Raw genomic sequence first — 18,669 nt, forward strand, 5'->3', positions numbered from 1 at the left:
AGCCCCACACACATCCGCTTCAGTCACGCACTGCCGCCTGACGCTTAGCTGTCGCCACCCCGCATGCACTCCACGCCTTGCCAACTTCCCCTGCGGTCTATGCTACCTCTGTCTGCCTACTCTGTCTCTCACAATTTAATTATATAATGCAAGTTTGTTCTACCGAAACTTATCAATTTATCAGCGGCTACAATATATTCACAATCAGATTTTACTAACTAAATAACTTTTCATTCTGAAATACTTTAGACAAATATGTAAAATTAACGACAATTATTTTACTAAAGGCAAGGATAACAAAACGATTAATTTGGTTATAGAAACTTGTGTATTCTGTGTAGTACACAAGAAACTCAAACCCATTGAAGAAGTAATTGCAGCTGCATGTAAGATTGTTTGGGCAAGACTCAATAGCAGGACTGGTCATAAATTATAATTGGATTCTTTTATTGATAACGAAACTCACTTCGTAATGTTACTGAAAACTTGAGAGAGAACCATTAGATCACTAGTATGTTAAGTTTCTCAATCATACTGTAATCACTGGATGAGACTTTAATTCAACAACTGGTGGGGATAATTACAGTTTTGTTAGTGGCAGACGTGACAAGACATCCTGCGAAACATCAATAAATGCCTTCTCTGATAACTACCAGCAACATATAGTTCAGAATTCCAGTCATGGCGGAAGTTGTGTATATTGGATCTAATGAGGCAAATACACCTGATCTGTCTGAGAATGTCCAGAGTGAAACTTGTCTCAACGACTATGAGGTAGCTGTAGCAACAACGCTTACCAGTTTAAAAAGGGCAACAGAAACAATTTCATGGATTTATATGTTCAGTAAAATAGATTAAGATGAAGAAATTGTAGAGCTACTATGGCTCAAATTCAAAAGAATAGTTGACCATACCTTAGATAAATATGTACCTGGCAGAACAGTTCGTGGTCGATGGGACGTTCCTTGGTATATGGTCACTGTGAAGAAGTTTCTAAGGAAACAGAGACAACCGCATATTAGGTCTAAAACATGGAATACCGATGTACATAGAGGGATGCTCATTTGGCTTTAAAGTAGACAATGCGTGACGCCTTCAGTGAGTACCATAGTAGAATATTATCCAAAGATGTCACATAACACGAAGAAATATTGGGCATATGTAAAGGCTGTTAGTGGCCTCAGAGTTAGTGCTCAGACACACATGGACAAGACAGGAACTGAAACTTTGGGTTTCAAATGTTCCTTTACAAAGGCAAACTCACAAGTACTGTCCCAATTTTATTCTCTTACCAGTGCAAAGACGACTGATATAGACATTAGCGTCAGTGGCGTTGAGGAACAGCTGAAGTCGTTACATTTGAACAAAGCTCCAAGGATTTACGGAATCCCTGTCGGTTTCTATACATGATTTGCGACTCAGTTAGAACCACTTTTAACCGTTATACATCGAAAATCACTCGAATAGAACTCTATGCCGTTTGCTGGGAAGAATGCACGGGTCATACCTGTGTCCACGAAGGACATCAGAACTGATCGACAAACTTACCGACAAATATCATTGGCAGCTATTTGTTGTAGAATCTCAGAACATACTCTGAGTTCAGAGACCTCCTCCATGCCAGCCATCACGGATTCTGTAAACATCGACGTCAGACGTTCAACTCGCTCTTTTTCCACATGAATCTCTGAAAGCCATGGATCAAGGCACTCAGATATGTGCAGTGTTTCTTGACTTCCGCAAAGCGTTCGATACAGTTCCCCACAGTCGTTTAATGAACAAAGTAAGAGCATATGGACTATCAGATCAATTCTGTGATTGGATTGAAGAGTTCCTAGATAACAGAACGCAGCATGTCATTCTCAATGGAGAGAAGTCTTCCGAAGTAAGAGTGATTTCAGGTGTGCCGCAGGGGAGTGTCGTAGGACCGTTGCTATTCACAATATACGTAAATGACCTTGTGGATGACATCCGAAGTCCACTGAGGCTTTTTGCGGATGATGCTGTGGTATATCGAGAGGTTGTAACAATGGAAAATTGTACTGAAATGCAGGAGGATCTGCAGCGAATTGACACATGGTGCAGGGAATGGCAATTGAATCTCAATGTAGACAAGTGTAACGTGCTGCGAATACATAGAAAGAAAGATCCCTAATCATTTAGCTGCAATATAGCAGGTCAGCAACTGGAAGCAGTTAATGCCATAAATTATCTGGGAGTACGCATTAGGAGTGATTTAAAATGGAATGATCATATAAAGTTGATCGTCGGTAAAGCAGATGCCAGACTGAGATTCATTGGAAGAATCCTAAGGAAATGCAATCCCAAAACAAAGGAAGTAGGTTACAGTACACTTGTTTGCCCGCTGCTTGAATACTGCTCAGCAGTGTGGGATCCGTACCAGATAGGGTTGATAGAAGAGATAGAGAAGATCCAACGGAGAGCAGCGCGCTTCGTTACAGGATCATTTAGTAATCGCGAAAGCGTTACGGAGATGATAGATAAACTCCAGTGGAAGACTCTGCAGGAGAGACGCTCAGTAGCTCGATACGGGCTTTTGTTGAAGTTTCGAGAACATACCTTCACCGAAGAGTTAAGCAGTATATTGCTCCCTCCTATGTATATCTCGCGAAGAGACCATGTGGATAAAATCAGAGAGATTAGAGCCCACACAGAGGCATACCGACAATTCTTCTTTCCACGAACAATACGAGACTGGAATAGAAGGGAGAACTGATAGACGTACTCAAGGTACCCTCCGCCACACACCGTCAGGTGGCTTGCGGAGTATGGATGTAGATGTAGATGTAGATATTTGATTCAACAACATACATAATATTATCATCGACAGCACGTTCATATGGGCTGTCAAGACATATTTTTGACTGCATTGAGAATTTGTTCGTAGGAAGCACACAGAGAAATCCGTGGAATCTTGGATGGAGAATTTGAACAACACGAATCACCAAGAGCATGCTATGAAGGGCAGTGCGAATGATCACAGCCTTATTTGACTGCCTGGAGATACGTGGGAAAATATTAACTGGGGACACTCCGAGAAAGATGTCGTCGTACTTATTGCGAGAAACTTGTAAGAAAATGTCAAGAACTGTCTTTTTGGGCAAAAGCTACAAATATTCTTCAGATCGTCACATCTATAGTAAAGATAAGTTGAGGCAAACGACAGTTCTCACAGACATGTCGCAGAAGCCTTCGCATGCTGCACCCATGGATGGAACACAAACAAACCTCTACGTGGAAAAAAGTACAGAAACCGCACAAAATTGCTGACAAAGGTAACTGTGGAGAGACAGTAACAATTTGAAGCAAACAAAGTGGTCAGAGAATTACGGGATTTTTAATTTAGAGACATAGGTACCTGATTATTTACTAGCAGAAATATAAATTTGCTGGCTAATATATAAGACTTGCTGTGCGTTTATATTTTTAAAGCCACGAAGTTGTGATTACTCTCATAATTCTCGTACCAGTGCAATTTTACTCTGGTGGACAAATTTCGTTTTTGTCCATTGTACAGTTTTACAGGACAATCGCCATCGGTAGAATATAATTCATATTGACTGTATAACTACGTCCTTTTTTATTCAGATACTTTTAGTGTAGAACAGTACTTGTTTCCTGGATTCCTTAAGGCATTCGATACAGTTTCACATTTTCGAATGAAGAATATAGTCCGAGCTTTCTGAGTATCGGCCCATATTCGAGACTGGATTTAGGACTTAAAAGCAGATATGGACAGATATATTTTCAGGAGTACTCCAATGACAGTGTCACTGTTGTGATATCCACTGTCCATTGTACATACTTTCCTGCTAATAACTTATGACTATAAGTAATGCTACTTAAGTTTAATAATGCCAAGGTCATTGAAGAGACTTTTGCAACATGCTGAAATAGCAACTTCACTTAATCTTTCTTGCCAAACATATCCACATGCTGGTACAACATCAGTCTGTTGTGCACCTCGATGTAAAAGAATGTCTCATATGGAATCCCATCCAGTGTGGACCGCATTGATATCAACATGTGAAACTTAAATTCTAACAATACAGCTTTTTCGTAAGAAGGGAAGTTGTTTGTTGGGAATCAGTGATAAAGCTGTTACATTATTACCCAGACTGTTCCTGGTACTGGTTTGTTTATGCCTTCCATCAGCTTACTTGTGTCATCGGTAAACAAACAGATTCTGAAGAGGCCTTCATACCTCTGGTGCATCCTTTGTATAGGTCAAGGTGTAATATCGTTCATAAACTTTTAATATCAGCAGCAGAAGTCTACAAGATATTGTAAGGTAATAATTTTCTACATTGCAGAATGACCATGGCGGAGCCCTTGTTCTCAAGACCAAAGATGGCTACAAGCAGATCGGCATTGCCAGCTTTATCTATGACAAGTGCGACGTACCTATACCTGGTGGCTTCTCCAGGATAACCCACTTCCTCGACTGGATCACAAAAACTGTTGAAATTACTGATGACTGAGAAGCTGGCATTGATAGTTACACTGTTCCATTACTAGATCACATTCAATATGTATTTTAATGAAACTGAAAAAAAAAATCAGCACATGACACTTAATAATAACCCAGAAAAATGTTCTCAGACCACTGTCCACCTGAGTCAGGGAGTAGATTGAACTGCGCTTGATTGCAGCATACACCATGTGCTTTCTGTGGATCAGTTGTTTTCCTCTCTGGATGTTCCCAGCAAGTGACAATATGTGACTGAAGAAAACTGTTTATCTCTGTGTCAACATGGATTCAAGGAATAAAATTAATATGTAACTATGTTTCTTTTTAGTCATTTATGGGTACAATGTATTTAGAGAGTGTTTTAATATTTTAATGTACTCAAACCTATCTAATAATTGTTATTTGTTTCATGACAGCAATGTAGTGGTATACTTTTTCCATGTACCGCTGGGTCTACATTTGGTAACGGCCTATACTAAAAATTCCAGCGGAAATGTTTTCACATTTTTTTGCGTTGGACATTAATTTTTCTAAATATTTCAAAGATTTCAGTTATTTTCGAACAAAAATACTAAACAGTTTGAACATGCCCTAGAACTTCAGTCATTTATTTTTTTTTAAGTTTCCTGTTTTCGCGTTATTTTGCTGTAGAACCTTGCATCGATCACCAGTACAAATTCTTCATTCACAAAATCTAATTCAGGACTCGTATTTAGCTTACATCACCACACTTAGGTCTGTCAGCAAAGGACAGACATTGAAGACTGAGTGTTTAGTGGTCGACAGTGACACTGTATGTAACGTGACACTGAGGGCTAAAGTCTTGTTTCACAGCTCTTCAGGATCTCTGAGTTACTGATACATCCTGCAGTACTGCGAAGACTGGAGGAAGAAGAAGAAGAAGGAACACTACTCCCTGATAATGCATTGTAGATCTATCTGACCGTGGCAACATGAATATTGTCATGTCATTCCTAACACATCCAGATGGAATCTATTCGAACATGTGTATATAGTTTTCAAAACGCAATTGCAGCGTAAATAACAGTTAGTACAGTAGATTTGCCAGCATCAATGGAGTAACTTACACAACATCCCACTGACAGAAAGAGTGGAGGCAATGATGTTGCACTGGAAAACGAGGTTCAACTACTGGAATGTTTCTATATCCGTCACCATTTATGAGTTGATATCTATTACACGAGTCTGACATATTCTAGGGTATTTGGCAAGGGATAATTCAAATCTTATTATCGCTTTCAAACAAGACAATATGAATTTAAAACACGTTTATCAAGTACATGTAGGAAATAGGAATGAATTTATGAAGGTATGTGGAGTCTGTTGGTATTACACAAAGTACAGGTGTCTGGTAAATGATTAAACAGGAAAATTGAATGACACCCAATAAAAGTGGAATTTCCAGCAACTTCTCTACGTATAGCAATGAAGGAGTTGAATATTTCAGTATACAATACATTATGATTATATTCACATGTAGGTCATGTATCCAGCCTGAGAATAGGTGTATGAATACACAGAACATTTGTCCATGTGTATGCGCAAACTGAATCTATCTATCACATCTTAGTGTGAAACTGGAAAAAAACATCAGCAGAAGATCTAGTAGAAAAAAGGCATCAGCAGAAGATCGACAAAAGTGGTCGACATGAAGTCTGTGATGGTTAATCAGCACACTGATGTAAAATTCCAGAAGAACAAGAACATGCTGAAGACAATTAATATGCATACTGCAAGGGCCATGTTAACTGAATAAACACTACAAGATATGAACAAAATAACTTGAAGATATTAAGGGGACACAAGTTCAACAAGAAGTAAATGTCATAACCCTAGTGAAGTTATTTGTTAAATTAAATGTAAAGGTTGATGACGATGAACGAATTTTAGAAATACGGAGAAAATAAGTCTACAGAGACCACACAAGTTGCCCATTGTGTCGAAATGAGTTTAGTATGCAACAGCATGTTGACAAAACGTAAAGTCATTGATGCGCGAAAGGCCATTCGACAGAAATTACGATTTCTAAGGTTAGGACACTCAGAATGAGTTCACTCTCTCACAGAAAAGTTTAATCCAACTGTATCTGTAGAGCGACTCTCACACACTCCTGCTAAGGTACATGGGGCCAAAGAAGAAGGATTAGGATGTGCTGCTCCTGATTTCTTTAGCTGTCACAGAGACAGTTAAACAGACTCTACATACTGGGGCAGTGGGGAAGTACCATATATGTAGGCTCCGCAGCCTGTAAGCTTCACCAAGCATGCCCTATTTGTTGAGAATAAGGGTTCTGAAAGAATGCTTGGTCTAATGGATCTAATATTCCTAAAACCTTCAATGCCTGGCAGCCATGAACCCAGAGATCTAAAAACGTGTGCTGAAATATTGCGTTGGCACAAACAGTCGAACAAAAAGCCCTAACATTAGGTGGCACACAAACATTATTAAACATGTGTTATGCAGCAGAACCAGTAAAGGTACTGACATTCAGCATAAAAAGATAAATATCAATCTCTGGACTACATATATTATGTTACTTCCATTGAAACAAAAGGGCAGCTATGACTGCTCACAGCATCAGCCACTGCTGGAATTACAGCTCATATGAATGAAATCACATCAGTCATTCGACAGTTTAGGGAAAGGCAAATTATTAAACAAATATGGAGAGAGTAGTCTGAAAACCACACAAATCAGCACACGAAAGATTTTGTCATAGGCATGTTATTGCACATGGAGTGCATGACTTGTACATACAATGCAATATTTAAGACATAATTGAGGATTCGAGTACATCATAATGGTTATTGATATCTATTCCAATTTTTCCTCGACATTGCCAGTTGGGTGGATGTTTGAACAACTGATGCCGTATCCTGGAAACCTTCAAACTGACTATGGAGATGAAATCTACAATAGGCATTTCAAGGCGTTAATGTAGTTGTATAGAATATACTAATACTCTGCTCCTCTCGCTTGAAACGTTTGAATAGCATGAAAAAAATAAAAAACAAATTTCGATACATTTTAATCTTTGAGTATCATACTAATGGCTAGACACTCTCCCACATTCTCACACAAAGAACTGAACAGCCTAACTGAACAGTACGTCATACAATATGAATGAAACGGCTTAATATTCATAGTAATGAGACTCTAACTAAATCATATTAAAATGGAAGATCCACAGTATCAGACATTTAATGTAGGTGATTTGGTCTTTCAGAGTAGAAGACTGAATTTGAGAAATCATATGTACTGAACTGACCATCAGAAATATTTACCATTTTCAAACTGCAGAGATGAAACACAAGGATGTATATCTTAAAAGATGGCAAAGGTGAAGAAATTTCTTTGCTTTTTACACAGAAGAATTGGAGAAGAGCTCTGAACCACACGTGTTTCATAACACATCCAGGATTAGGTCATTAGTTAAGTAGGTTGGTTTCCCATCATTAGATGACAGTTGGCTGGATGCCTGTGATTTGCTATACAGTGCGTTTCTGCAAGAGCATGCAAAAATCCAATAGGACATAGTGATAGTGGATGCTCCATTGAACAATTTGAGGTAGGGAATCTGCGGCTGGAGAAGCCAGCTTAAGGAGATAATAGGAAAAAAATCACAGTGTGATGTACTTTTTTATTTACATTAGTTATAGTTAAGTGCAAATACCATCACTGACAAAACAAACGTACCATTTGCACTGTATCTTGTAAAACACTCCGACGGCCAATCAACCTCAATGCAAGCACAACCTCGGCGAACAAGACTTTGACGCCACCTGAGAAATATCCCTGGTGTGCTAGGAAGTGCATCAGAGGTGGTTGTTGTTGTTGTTGTTGTGGTCTTCAGTCATGAGACTGGTTTGATGCAGCTCTCCATGCTACTCTATCCTGTGCAAGCTTGTTCATCTCCCAGTACCTACTGCAACCTACATCCTTCTGAATCTGCTTAGTGTATTCATCTCTTGGTCTCCCCCTACGATTTTTACCCTCCACGCTGCCCTCCAATACTAAATTGGTGATCCCTTGATGCCTCAGAACATGTCCTACCAACCGATCCCTTCTTCTGGTCAAGTTGTGCCACAAACTCCTCTTCTCCCCAATCCTATTCAGTACCTCCTCACTAGTTATGTGATCTACCCATCTAATCTTCAGCATTCTTCTGTAGCACCACATTTCGAAAGCTTCTATTCTCTTCTTGTCCAAACTATTTACCGTCCATGTTTCACTTCCATACATGGCTACACTCCATACAAATACTTTCAGAAATGACTTCCTGACACTTAAATCTATACTCGATGTTAACAAATTTCTCTTCTTCAGAAACGCTTTCCTTGCCATTGCCAGTCTACATTTTATATCCTCTCTACTTCGACAATCATCAGTTATTTTGCTCCCCAAGTAGCAAAACTCCTTGACTACTTTAAGTGTCTCATTTCCTAATCTAATACCCTCAGCATCACCCGACTTAATTCGACTACATTCCATTATCCTCGTTTTGCTTTTGTTGATGTTCATCTTATATCCTCCCTTCAAGACACCATCCATTCCGTTCAACTGCTCTTCCACGTCCTTTGCTGTCTCTGACAGAATTACAATGTCATAGGCAAATCTCAAAGTCTTTATTTCTTCTCCATGGATTTTTATACCTACTCCGAATTTTTCTTTTGTTTCCTTTACTGCTTGCTCAATATAGAGATTGAATAACATTGGGGAGAGGCTACAACCCTGTCTTACTCCCTTCCCAACCACTGCTTCCCTTTCATGTCCCTCGACTCTTATAACTGCCATCTGGTTTCTGTAGAAATTGCAAATAGCCTTTCGCTCCCTGTATTTTACCCCTGCCACCTTTAGAATTTGAAAGAAAGTATTCCAGTCAACGTTGTCAAAAGCTTTCTCTAAGTCTACAAATGCTAGAAACATGGGTTTTCCTTTCCTTAATCTTTCTTCTAAGATAAGTCGTAAGGTCAGTATTGCCTCACGTGTTCCAGTATTTCTACGGAATCCAAACTGATCTTCCCCGGGTCGGCTTCTACTAGTTTTTCCATTCGTCTGTAAAGAATTCGTGTTAGTATTTTGCAGCTGTGGCTTATTAAACTGATTGTTCGGTAATTTTCACATCTGTCAACACCTGTTTTCTTTGGGATTGGAATTATTATATTCTTCTTGAAGTCTGAGGGTATTTCGCCTGTTTCATACATCTTGCTCACCAGACAGTAGAGTTTTGTCAGGACTGGCTCTCCCAAGGCCGTCAGTAGTTCCACTGGAATGTTGTCTACTCCGGGGGCCTTGTTTCGACTCAGGTCTTTCAGTGCTCTGTCAAACTCTTCATGCAGTATCGTATCTCCCATTTCATCTTCATCTACATCCTCTTCCATTTCCATAATATTGTCCTCAAGTACATCGCCCTTGTATAGACCCTCTATATACTCCTTCCACCTTTCAGCTTTCCCTTCTTTGCTTAGGTTTCCATCTGAGCTCTTGATGTTCATACAAGTGGTTCTCTTATCTCCAAAGGTCTCTTTAATTTTCCTGTAGGCAGTATCTATCTTACCCCTAGTGAGATAAGCCTCTACATCCTTACATTTGTCCTCTAGCCATCCCTGCTTAGCCATTTTGCGCTTCCTGTCGATCTTATTTTTGACACGTTTGTATTCCTTTTTGCCTGCTTCATTTACTGCATTTTTATATTTTCTCCTTTCATCAATTAAATTCAATATTTCTTCTGTTACCCAAGGATTTCTACTAACCCTCGTCTTTTGACCTACTTGATCCTCTGCTGCCTTCACTACTTCATCCCTCAAAGCTACCCATTCTTCTTCTACTGTATTTCTTTTCCCCATTCCTGTCAATTGTTCCCTTATGCTCTCCCTGAAACTCTGTACAACCTCTGGTTCTTACAGTTTATCCAGGTCCCATCTCCTTAAATTCCCACCTTTTTGCAGTTTCTTGAGTTTTAATCTACAGGTCATAACCAATAGATTGTGGTCACAGTCCACATCTGCCCCTGGAAATGTCTTACAATTTAAAACCTGGTTCCTAAATCTCTGTTTTACCATTATATAATCTATCTGATACCTTTTAGTATCTCCAGGGCTCTTCCATGTATACAACCTTCTATCATGATTCTTGAACCATGTGTTAGCTATGATTAAGTTGTGCTCTGTGCAAAATTCTACCAGGCGGCTTCCTCTTTCATTTCTTAACCCCAATCCATATTCACCTACTACGTTTCCTTCTCTCCCTTTTCCTACAATCGAATTCCAGTCATCCATGACTATTAACTTTTCGTCTCCCTTCACTATCTGAATAGTTTCTTTTATTTCATCATACATTTCCTCAATTTCTTCGTCATCTGCAGAGCTAATTGGCATATAAACTTGTACTACTGTAGTAGGTGTGGGCTTCGTATCTATCTTGGCCACAATAATGCGTTCACTAAGCTGTTCGTAGTAGCTTACCCGCGTTCCTATTTTCCTATTCATTATTAAACCTACTCCTGCATTACACCTATTTGACTTTGTGTTTATAACCCTGTAGTCACCTGACCAGAAGTCTTGTTCCTCCTGCCACCGAACTTCACTAATTCCCACTATATCTAACTTTAACCTATCCATTTCCCTTTTCAAATTTTCTAACCTACCTGCCCGATTAAGGGACCTGACATTCCACGCTCCGATCCGTAGAACGCCAGTTTTCTTTCTCCTGATAACGACATCCTCTTGAGTGGTGGTGGTAGCGTTATAGATCAACTAATGATCGAACTACGTGTGGGGTCCTGCCCACTCGTCTCTTACATAGTGCCTAAAGGATGCTGCGTTCTCAGAATGCTATACAACAATTCAAGCAAATGACATTAATAATTTTTATTGCAATAAAGAAGATCGACAATACATAACTTTATAATTACAACGAGTAATCGCAAGCGATGGGTGACACGCAAATACTCAAAGTCCTCTGCTGGATACAGTGCTCATGCGAGTTTGTCACACAGTTTGTGGATCACTATTAACTGTTCCGCGAGTGACGGTCAAGTAGTGTGCGGCCGAGACTGGCAGGAACAGCGCTTATATTCTCTTCAGGTAGAGGCCGCTCCTGTCGTCGTGCAGTCCTTGTCAGCAAGCTATCGGCTGGCATCGTCTCACAGCCTTCCCTGCTCATGCTTTCTTCGTCATCGTGCCGGAGCTTGTGGTTACGCCGGAATATTCCTCCCTGGCGGGGGATGCTGCAGTGTGGGCGCATCGCGGGACTGGAAGAGGAAGCATCAACTTGTAGTACGACTGGTTTGTCAGAATCAAAGTGAATTAAGCATCGATCACAGACAAATGCAACTTATCTGTGCAAACAAAGGGGACATTCTTGCGACGATAGCAACGCAACGGTGCGGTGATTCGTGCAGCATTCGGTATGAACCGAATGTAAAAGTTCGTTTTCCCTAAGACTGACTCCAATTCTGTGACATTGTGAGAAATTGGCAAGTCTTGTGTTGCTAACAAATGCGACTGAAGAGCATGTACACCTTGACTGTTTATGTCATGACCAAGATACTGCAACTCATGTTTACAAAATCACACTTTTCCTGTCTACACTTTAGTCCTGCATCAGATAACACACGAAACAAATCACATAAATTTGCAGTATGTTCTACAGATGTACGACCTTCTATGACAATATCATCCATATAGTTTGAACAGTGTGGCACTTGTGCAGTAAGCTGCTCTAAATACCATTGGAAAATGGCAGGTGGGGAAGCACTGCAAAAAGACAAATGCAAAAATTGGAACAAGCCCACATCAGTATCAGTAGTAGAACTAAGTTTGTTGTGGTTCATTTTGATAGAGTGGGTTGCCTACATCAGGGGCAGGTATGCACTCAGGGGCAAACCTATTGTTCTCCTTTGATTGACAGGTACTTCACTTATTGCTCTCCTTTGATTTAATGGTAATTAACCTATTGTTCTGTTAACCCCATTTCCTTTTGATTGACAGGCACTTATCCTATTGTCCTGTTGTCCCACCCTCCCCTTTCAATCAAACCCCTCCCCCTCAACCATCCCCCTCCCCCCTCATTGCTGCAGGTACAGTTTCAGGTCTGAGTTCCTGGAATTGCTCCTCTCACTCATCAGTTTGACTGACTACTAAATTAAATAGATCAATTAATTAACCTTGCACCCACTAGTAAACCCCCCTCCCCCCAAAAAAGTGGCGGTAAGTTTAAATTCTATCAGGACAATGCAACACACCACCGCTACCTCCACTAACCTAAAAAAAATGGCGGGAAAGGAAGTGCACAGCTACTTCCTCTAACCTAAGTCATCCAACTGCTACTTCCTCCTACGGAATGGCGGGAAAATGACTCTGTCTGCGTTGGACATAAGTCTTTATTTTCAGTCTTTATTTAATCAATTAGAGGCAGTACCCCCAATCAAGTGTGTTCACCCCAAGGTCCAGAGTCCAACTGACCTAGTACACAGTACTGCCACCAGAGCACACTGTCGTCCCTTCCATGACATAATCCAATATGGTAGTCTGGTGATGGTGTAGAGGAAGGATCTCATAAAAGGAAATTCAATAGTTTATTGTTAATTTATACAAAATTCAATTCGTGGGGTTGGATTTCTCTTGCTCATCATCTCTGCTGTTTGGAAACATGCAGGTCTCGTAACAAGCAATTACATGAGGCAAACATGTTACATAACTTAATGATCGGCACTGTACTCTGAGTCTCTTAACCTAATGTTTAGGCCTTTGTCAGCATCTAACCTATTATTCTGTTAGGTGGTTTTCCATGTCACCCCATTTCTTTAAACTATTGTACCAACTTTGATACCAAATTAAGTAATTAGTCATGTCCTCCCACCATTTTCTGGTGCACTTCTCGAATTTCACATTCCTTTCAACGCCATTACGAGCGCATTCTTATGTGTAACCCACCCCCTTAATTTATTATTGCACTGCATTTTACATAAAAATTATGCAAATTAACCTATTGTTCTGCATTTAACCTGCTGTTCTGCTCCATGTCACCCACTCACACACACCCTCCCCTTAACTATTGTACCATTAACACCACATTGATATAAAAAAATTATGCAAATTAATTAAATCGGTATTCTTCACATGTATGGGGTAGTTTTTCTTAATTCACAGCATATTATTGGTTGGTGAAGTCGATGGAATATAGTTATGTTTTGTTTAAACTATATTCCGTCGATTGCATCCACCAAAACATATCTGGGTATCTGACGCCCGATGCTGGAGTCTGGGTGCTTCAGCGGGTCCCACAAATTGGCGATGCGGCCCTCAGGTGCCCAGTGATGCACAGGTGTTCGTTCAGGACCCACAAGCCTGAGGCGGTGGCATCCATTTCATACTTGACACCTGAGAAATTCCTGTCGAAATACATGTTCACCTAGGCTCCATTGCTGGCGTGATGACTCATAGTAGAGTTGCAAGTCTACCACCAAGAGATGCACGATAGCTATACTCACAGCACTAGAAATTTCCCGTGAGGTTGGGTGGTTAGCCACATGACATAATTCCGAATACATAGACTGGAAATGTCTAGGAGGAACATGCTGTAAACCATAGAGTCTCAACTGAACGACATTCAAGAATGAGCGAAGTATCGGAAATATACCCTGCTGTCATGATAGTGATATTGCTATGAAAGCAATATTGACATGTGCTTGATATCGAGAAGTACCATGAAAATGTGTGATATTCTAGCCAACCATGCGAAATTATGTATGTTCTTGTAATCCCAGAGTCTCGAGATATGTGTCGAAATGCAAGCAAGCAAGCAGGTCTTTACCAAAGACAGTAATGCGTTTGTGTCATGGGGGAAATGAGTCCATCTTTGCACAAAAGTTCTGAGAGTGACTTCGACCCTGTGAGGGCACACTGGTCACGCACTGGGAGTTGATGACCACCCAACCTCGCGAGAAATATCTAGTGCTGTGAGTATAGCTATGGTGCATGTGCTTATGCTGTCTGTCTTCGTGGTGTATGTACGAATGTTATAAAAGGGGTGATTGTCTATGGCACATGATACGAATTGCATGTTTACTAAATCAACACGGAATGCGGTGATATATTGCTCGGTTGGTGATCGGTTTCACGTTCTAATATTCAAGCTCCTTTCCTCAGTGAGAGGTCAGTGTCATTGAGTAAGAGTCTTTCTGTGTTTGACGATATGTAGCGCACATAGCAAGGTTAAACTGTTAGTGCAATATAGCGATCTGTGTAACACGGTTTTTAGCCGCTGAAAGTCTCGTGTGCAGAACAAAAAAGGTGGACAGTGCTTCCACACAGGTGGCATCAGTAATTCAGTGGGTTAAATTCGATAAGAGCCAATGATAATCATATCCCACCATTTGTGCAGGGATATGGGAGTCTCTACATAGCAGAGAGAATGTTATCAGCACCCCTAAGCGTACCGTTGTATTTTCCTTGTCGTAGTAATGATTACAGTACACCAACCGACGTCAGTGTTGTCTTTCCAAACATTACATCCGTCAGTGCAATATTCATTATCACACATAGTGCTGCATGCTTGTCCTTCATAACACTTGTTTGAGATAATCCTGGCAGGATGTAGCACTGATTCGATGATTTTGACAGATAATTTCCTAGGCCCATACGTATAGAAGGTGTGAGTGTACTATAATTTTACAGAAGCTCTCCTGCAAACCTTGCAGAACTAACACTCCTGAAAGAAAGGATATTGTGGAGACATGGCTTAGCACAGGTTTGCAGGAGAGCTTCTGTAAAGTTTGGAAGGTAGGAGACGAGGTACTGGCAGAAGTAAAGCTGTGAGGACAGGGTGTGAGTTGTGCTTGGGTAGCTCAGTTGGTAGAGTACTTGCCCGCGTAAGGCAAAGGTCCTGAGTTCGAGTCTCGGTCTGGGACACAGTTTTAATCTGCCAGGAAGTTTCATAACACCACACACTCCACTGCACTCCGCTGCAGTTCTCATTCTGGAATAGGATAAGTGCCTGTCAATTAAAAGGAAATGATGGAGGTGACATGGAAAACTACTTAACAGAGCAATAAGTTAAGTAGCTGTCAGTCAAAGAAGAACAATAGGTTAAGTACCTGTCAATCAAAGGAGAACAATGGTTTGCCCCTGAGTGCATATCTGCCCCTGATGTAGGCAACCTGCACTAACAAAATGGACCACAACGAACTTAGTTCAACTACTGGTATTTACTACACAGACTTTTTGAGATTCTTCATCAAGCGGTATTTGAAGATACTCATCACACAAGTCAATTTTTGAATAGTAGCATCCAGCTAATCTGTCCATGAGATCGTCTGGCCATGGCAATGGATAAGTATCAATGACAGTTTGTGGGTTGACTGTAGACTCAAAGTAAACACAGGCGAATGCGATGTGATGCTTTGGGGAGCAAAATCATTGGACTTGCCCATTGCCCATTGCCCAGCTGATATGGGCGCAATAACTCCGCTATCTTGTAATTCTTGAAGTTCAGCAACAACGTTGTCCCGTAATGCAATGACAACAGTTCTGTTCCGGCAAAATTTCCGCTGAGTGTTGTCTTTCAGAGTAATATGCGCAACAAAATTGTTAGCCTTGCCTAACCCTTCAGAAGAGAGTTCTGGGAATTCTTTTAGTAAGCTAGCTAGGAAGACTGTCTTTCGCATTGAATGCAGACATCGATAACACATTGTCCTGAATGGTAAAGTCAAACAAATCAAAAGAATCAAGATCAAATATATTCTCACCATCACGTGAGTGTAGCGCTGTAAAACTCACTGCTCACTTATGCTAGCAATACATGGCACGCAAAGTACATGTTCCGAGAATGGGATGGTCTTGTCCATTATAAGCGGTCAGTTGCATGCTAGTTTTATACAGGCGTATGGGCAACAACAACATGGAGCCTAACAGTTGATATGTGTGACGATTGAGGATGTGATAGAGGGACCAATGTCCAACTGAAATTTCATACGTATCCCACAAATAACTAAATGAACAAAAAATTTGTTTGACTGGCGTATCACTGAAGAAACTGCACACTTGCTAGGTTTGCATATGCCCTCAGCAGACTTTGAATATACTGCATTAATGACATGGGTCCAGTGACGAGATTTTTGTGAGTGGGCCGAATTCTTATGTTTGTTCCGTTACAAACATATGGCTTGTATATGTCCTTTCCTACTACAAGCGTAACACTGAGCCTGTTGGAAGGGGGCAATCTTGGCGTTTGTGCTGTATATAACACCAAGGGCAAGACATAATTCTGTTCGTCTGTGTAGCATGTTTAGCGAACTGCTTACGCAGTGTGGAAGGTTATTTATTCGGAGAGGTGAGCTGCTGCCGCCAGCGAATGGGCCGGTCGCGAGCAAGGCTAACGTTCGACAGGGCCCCAGGGTCGTACTGATCGAGTATTTGTACTACCTGCTGAAATGATGTATTAGACTGTTTCAGAATCTGTTCTCTGCGTTTGACATCAGGCGCATTGTATGTGATCACATCACGTAACATAACGTCTCAGTACAAAGCACCGCAAGCATATGTGAATTTGCTTTTCCTTGTCATACCTTGCAAATCTGTTACCCATTTGCGATTTGTTTGTTCTGGCCTTTTCTTGCAATGGAAGAATTCATACCTGCGACCACAATCCCTTGTTGGTCATCCCACGTCCGGCCATCCTGATTTAGGTTTTCCGTGATTTCCCTAGATCGCTCCAGGCAAATGCCGGGATGGTTCCTTTGAAAGGGCACGGCCGACATCCTTCCCCGTCCTTCCCTAATCCGATGAGACCGATGACCTCGCTGTCTGGTCTCCTTCCCCAAACCAACCAACCAACCAACCTTGTTGGTCATAATAATTAGTCAGCGTTGGGGTTACCTGCCCATAAGATTGGTTCAAATGGCTCTGAGCACTATGGAACTTAACTTTTGAGGTCATCAGTGCAGTAGGACTTAGAACTAGTTAAACCTAAGTAACCTAAGGACATCACACACATCCATGCCCGAGGCAGGATTCGAACCTGCGACCGTAGTGGTCGCGCGGTTCCAGACTGTAGGGCCTAGAACTGCTCGGCTACACCGGCCGGCTGGGCATAAGACACTTCATTCAGAGTGGCGTTAGGATACAACTTCTGAATAAGTCTGAACACTGCACTTTCTACCATTGATAGTAGGTAGGAAAGTTTCACAGTACCTGGTAAGGTGTGAGCTAGTAAGTTCGTCTCGAACTAGGGCAACCACTCGAGCCATTCCTCGTTTTCTTCACAAAACTGTCGAAGAGGCGTTATAGCAGCAGGTGTTGCTGTAGGTGGTGCTCGTTCCGTCGAGTGTGCCGCATTGGCCAGCAGCTGCTGCGCCGTGTTGAGTAGAGTAGATGTCTGTTGCGTCTGGGACTGAAACACCTGCACTAGCAGCGTGGCATCTGGCGTTTGCGGCTGCGGCGCCTCTGCAGGGGATGGGACATGTGGAGTGGGCATGTTGGAAGAGACAAATGCAGCAAACAGAAAAAGCAAGCAAGCAAAACAAGGACAAGAACCAAGAAAATATCTGCAACGCCCACATGAAAAACACTGATTAGCAAAAACAACAATAAACTATTAAAGCAAGTAAACGCCCCCACAAAGTAAAGACAAGAGAGAATAAAGGCGCCAGTAAAAAAAAAACGGGATATTCCGTAAGCATCAGGCGCGGGATTTGTTTGTAAGTCCTCATTGCCAATGTGGGGTCCTGCCCTCTCGTCTCGTATAGGGTGCATTCTCAGAATGCTGTACAACAATTCAAGCTAATCACATTAATAGTTCTTATTACATTAAAGAAGATACGATACTTAACATTATAATTACACTGAATAGTCGCAAGCGATGGGTGACACATAAATCCTCAAAGTCTTCTGCTGTATACAATGTTCATGCAAGTTTGTCACACAATTTGTGGGTCACTAATGACAGTTCTGCGAGTGCTGGTCTAGAGCTGTGCAGCTGTGGCTGGCAGGAGCTGCGCTTATATTCTCTTCGAGGAGAGGCCGCTTCTGTCGTGGTGTGGTCCTTGTCAGTCGGCTATTGACTGATGTCATTTCACAGCCTTCTCTGCTCTTCGTTTCTTTGTCTTCGTGCCAGCGCTTGTCATTGCGCAGGAACACTACACATGCCAAACATAT

Source organism: Schistocerca nitens, chromosome 10 (assembly GCF_023898315.1).
Source record: "Schistocerca nitens isolate TAMUIC-IGC-003100 chromosome 10, iqSchNite1.1, whole genome shotgun sequence".
In the NCBI taxonomy this organism is placed as follows: Eukaryota; Metazoa; Arthropoda; class Insecta; order Orthoptera; family Acrididae; genus Schistocerca; species Schistocerca nitens.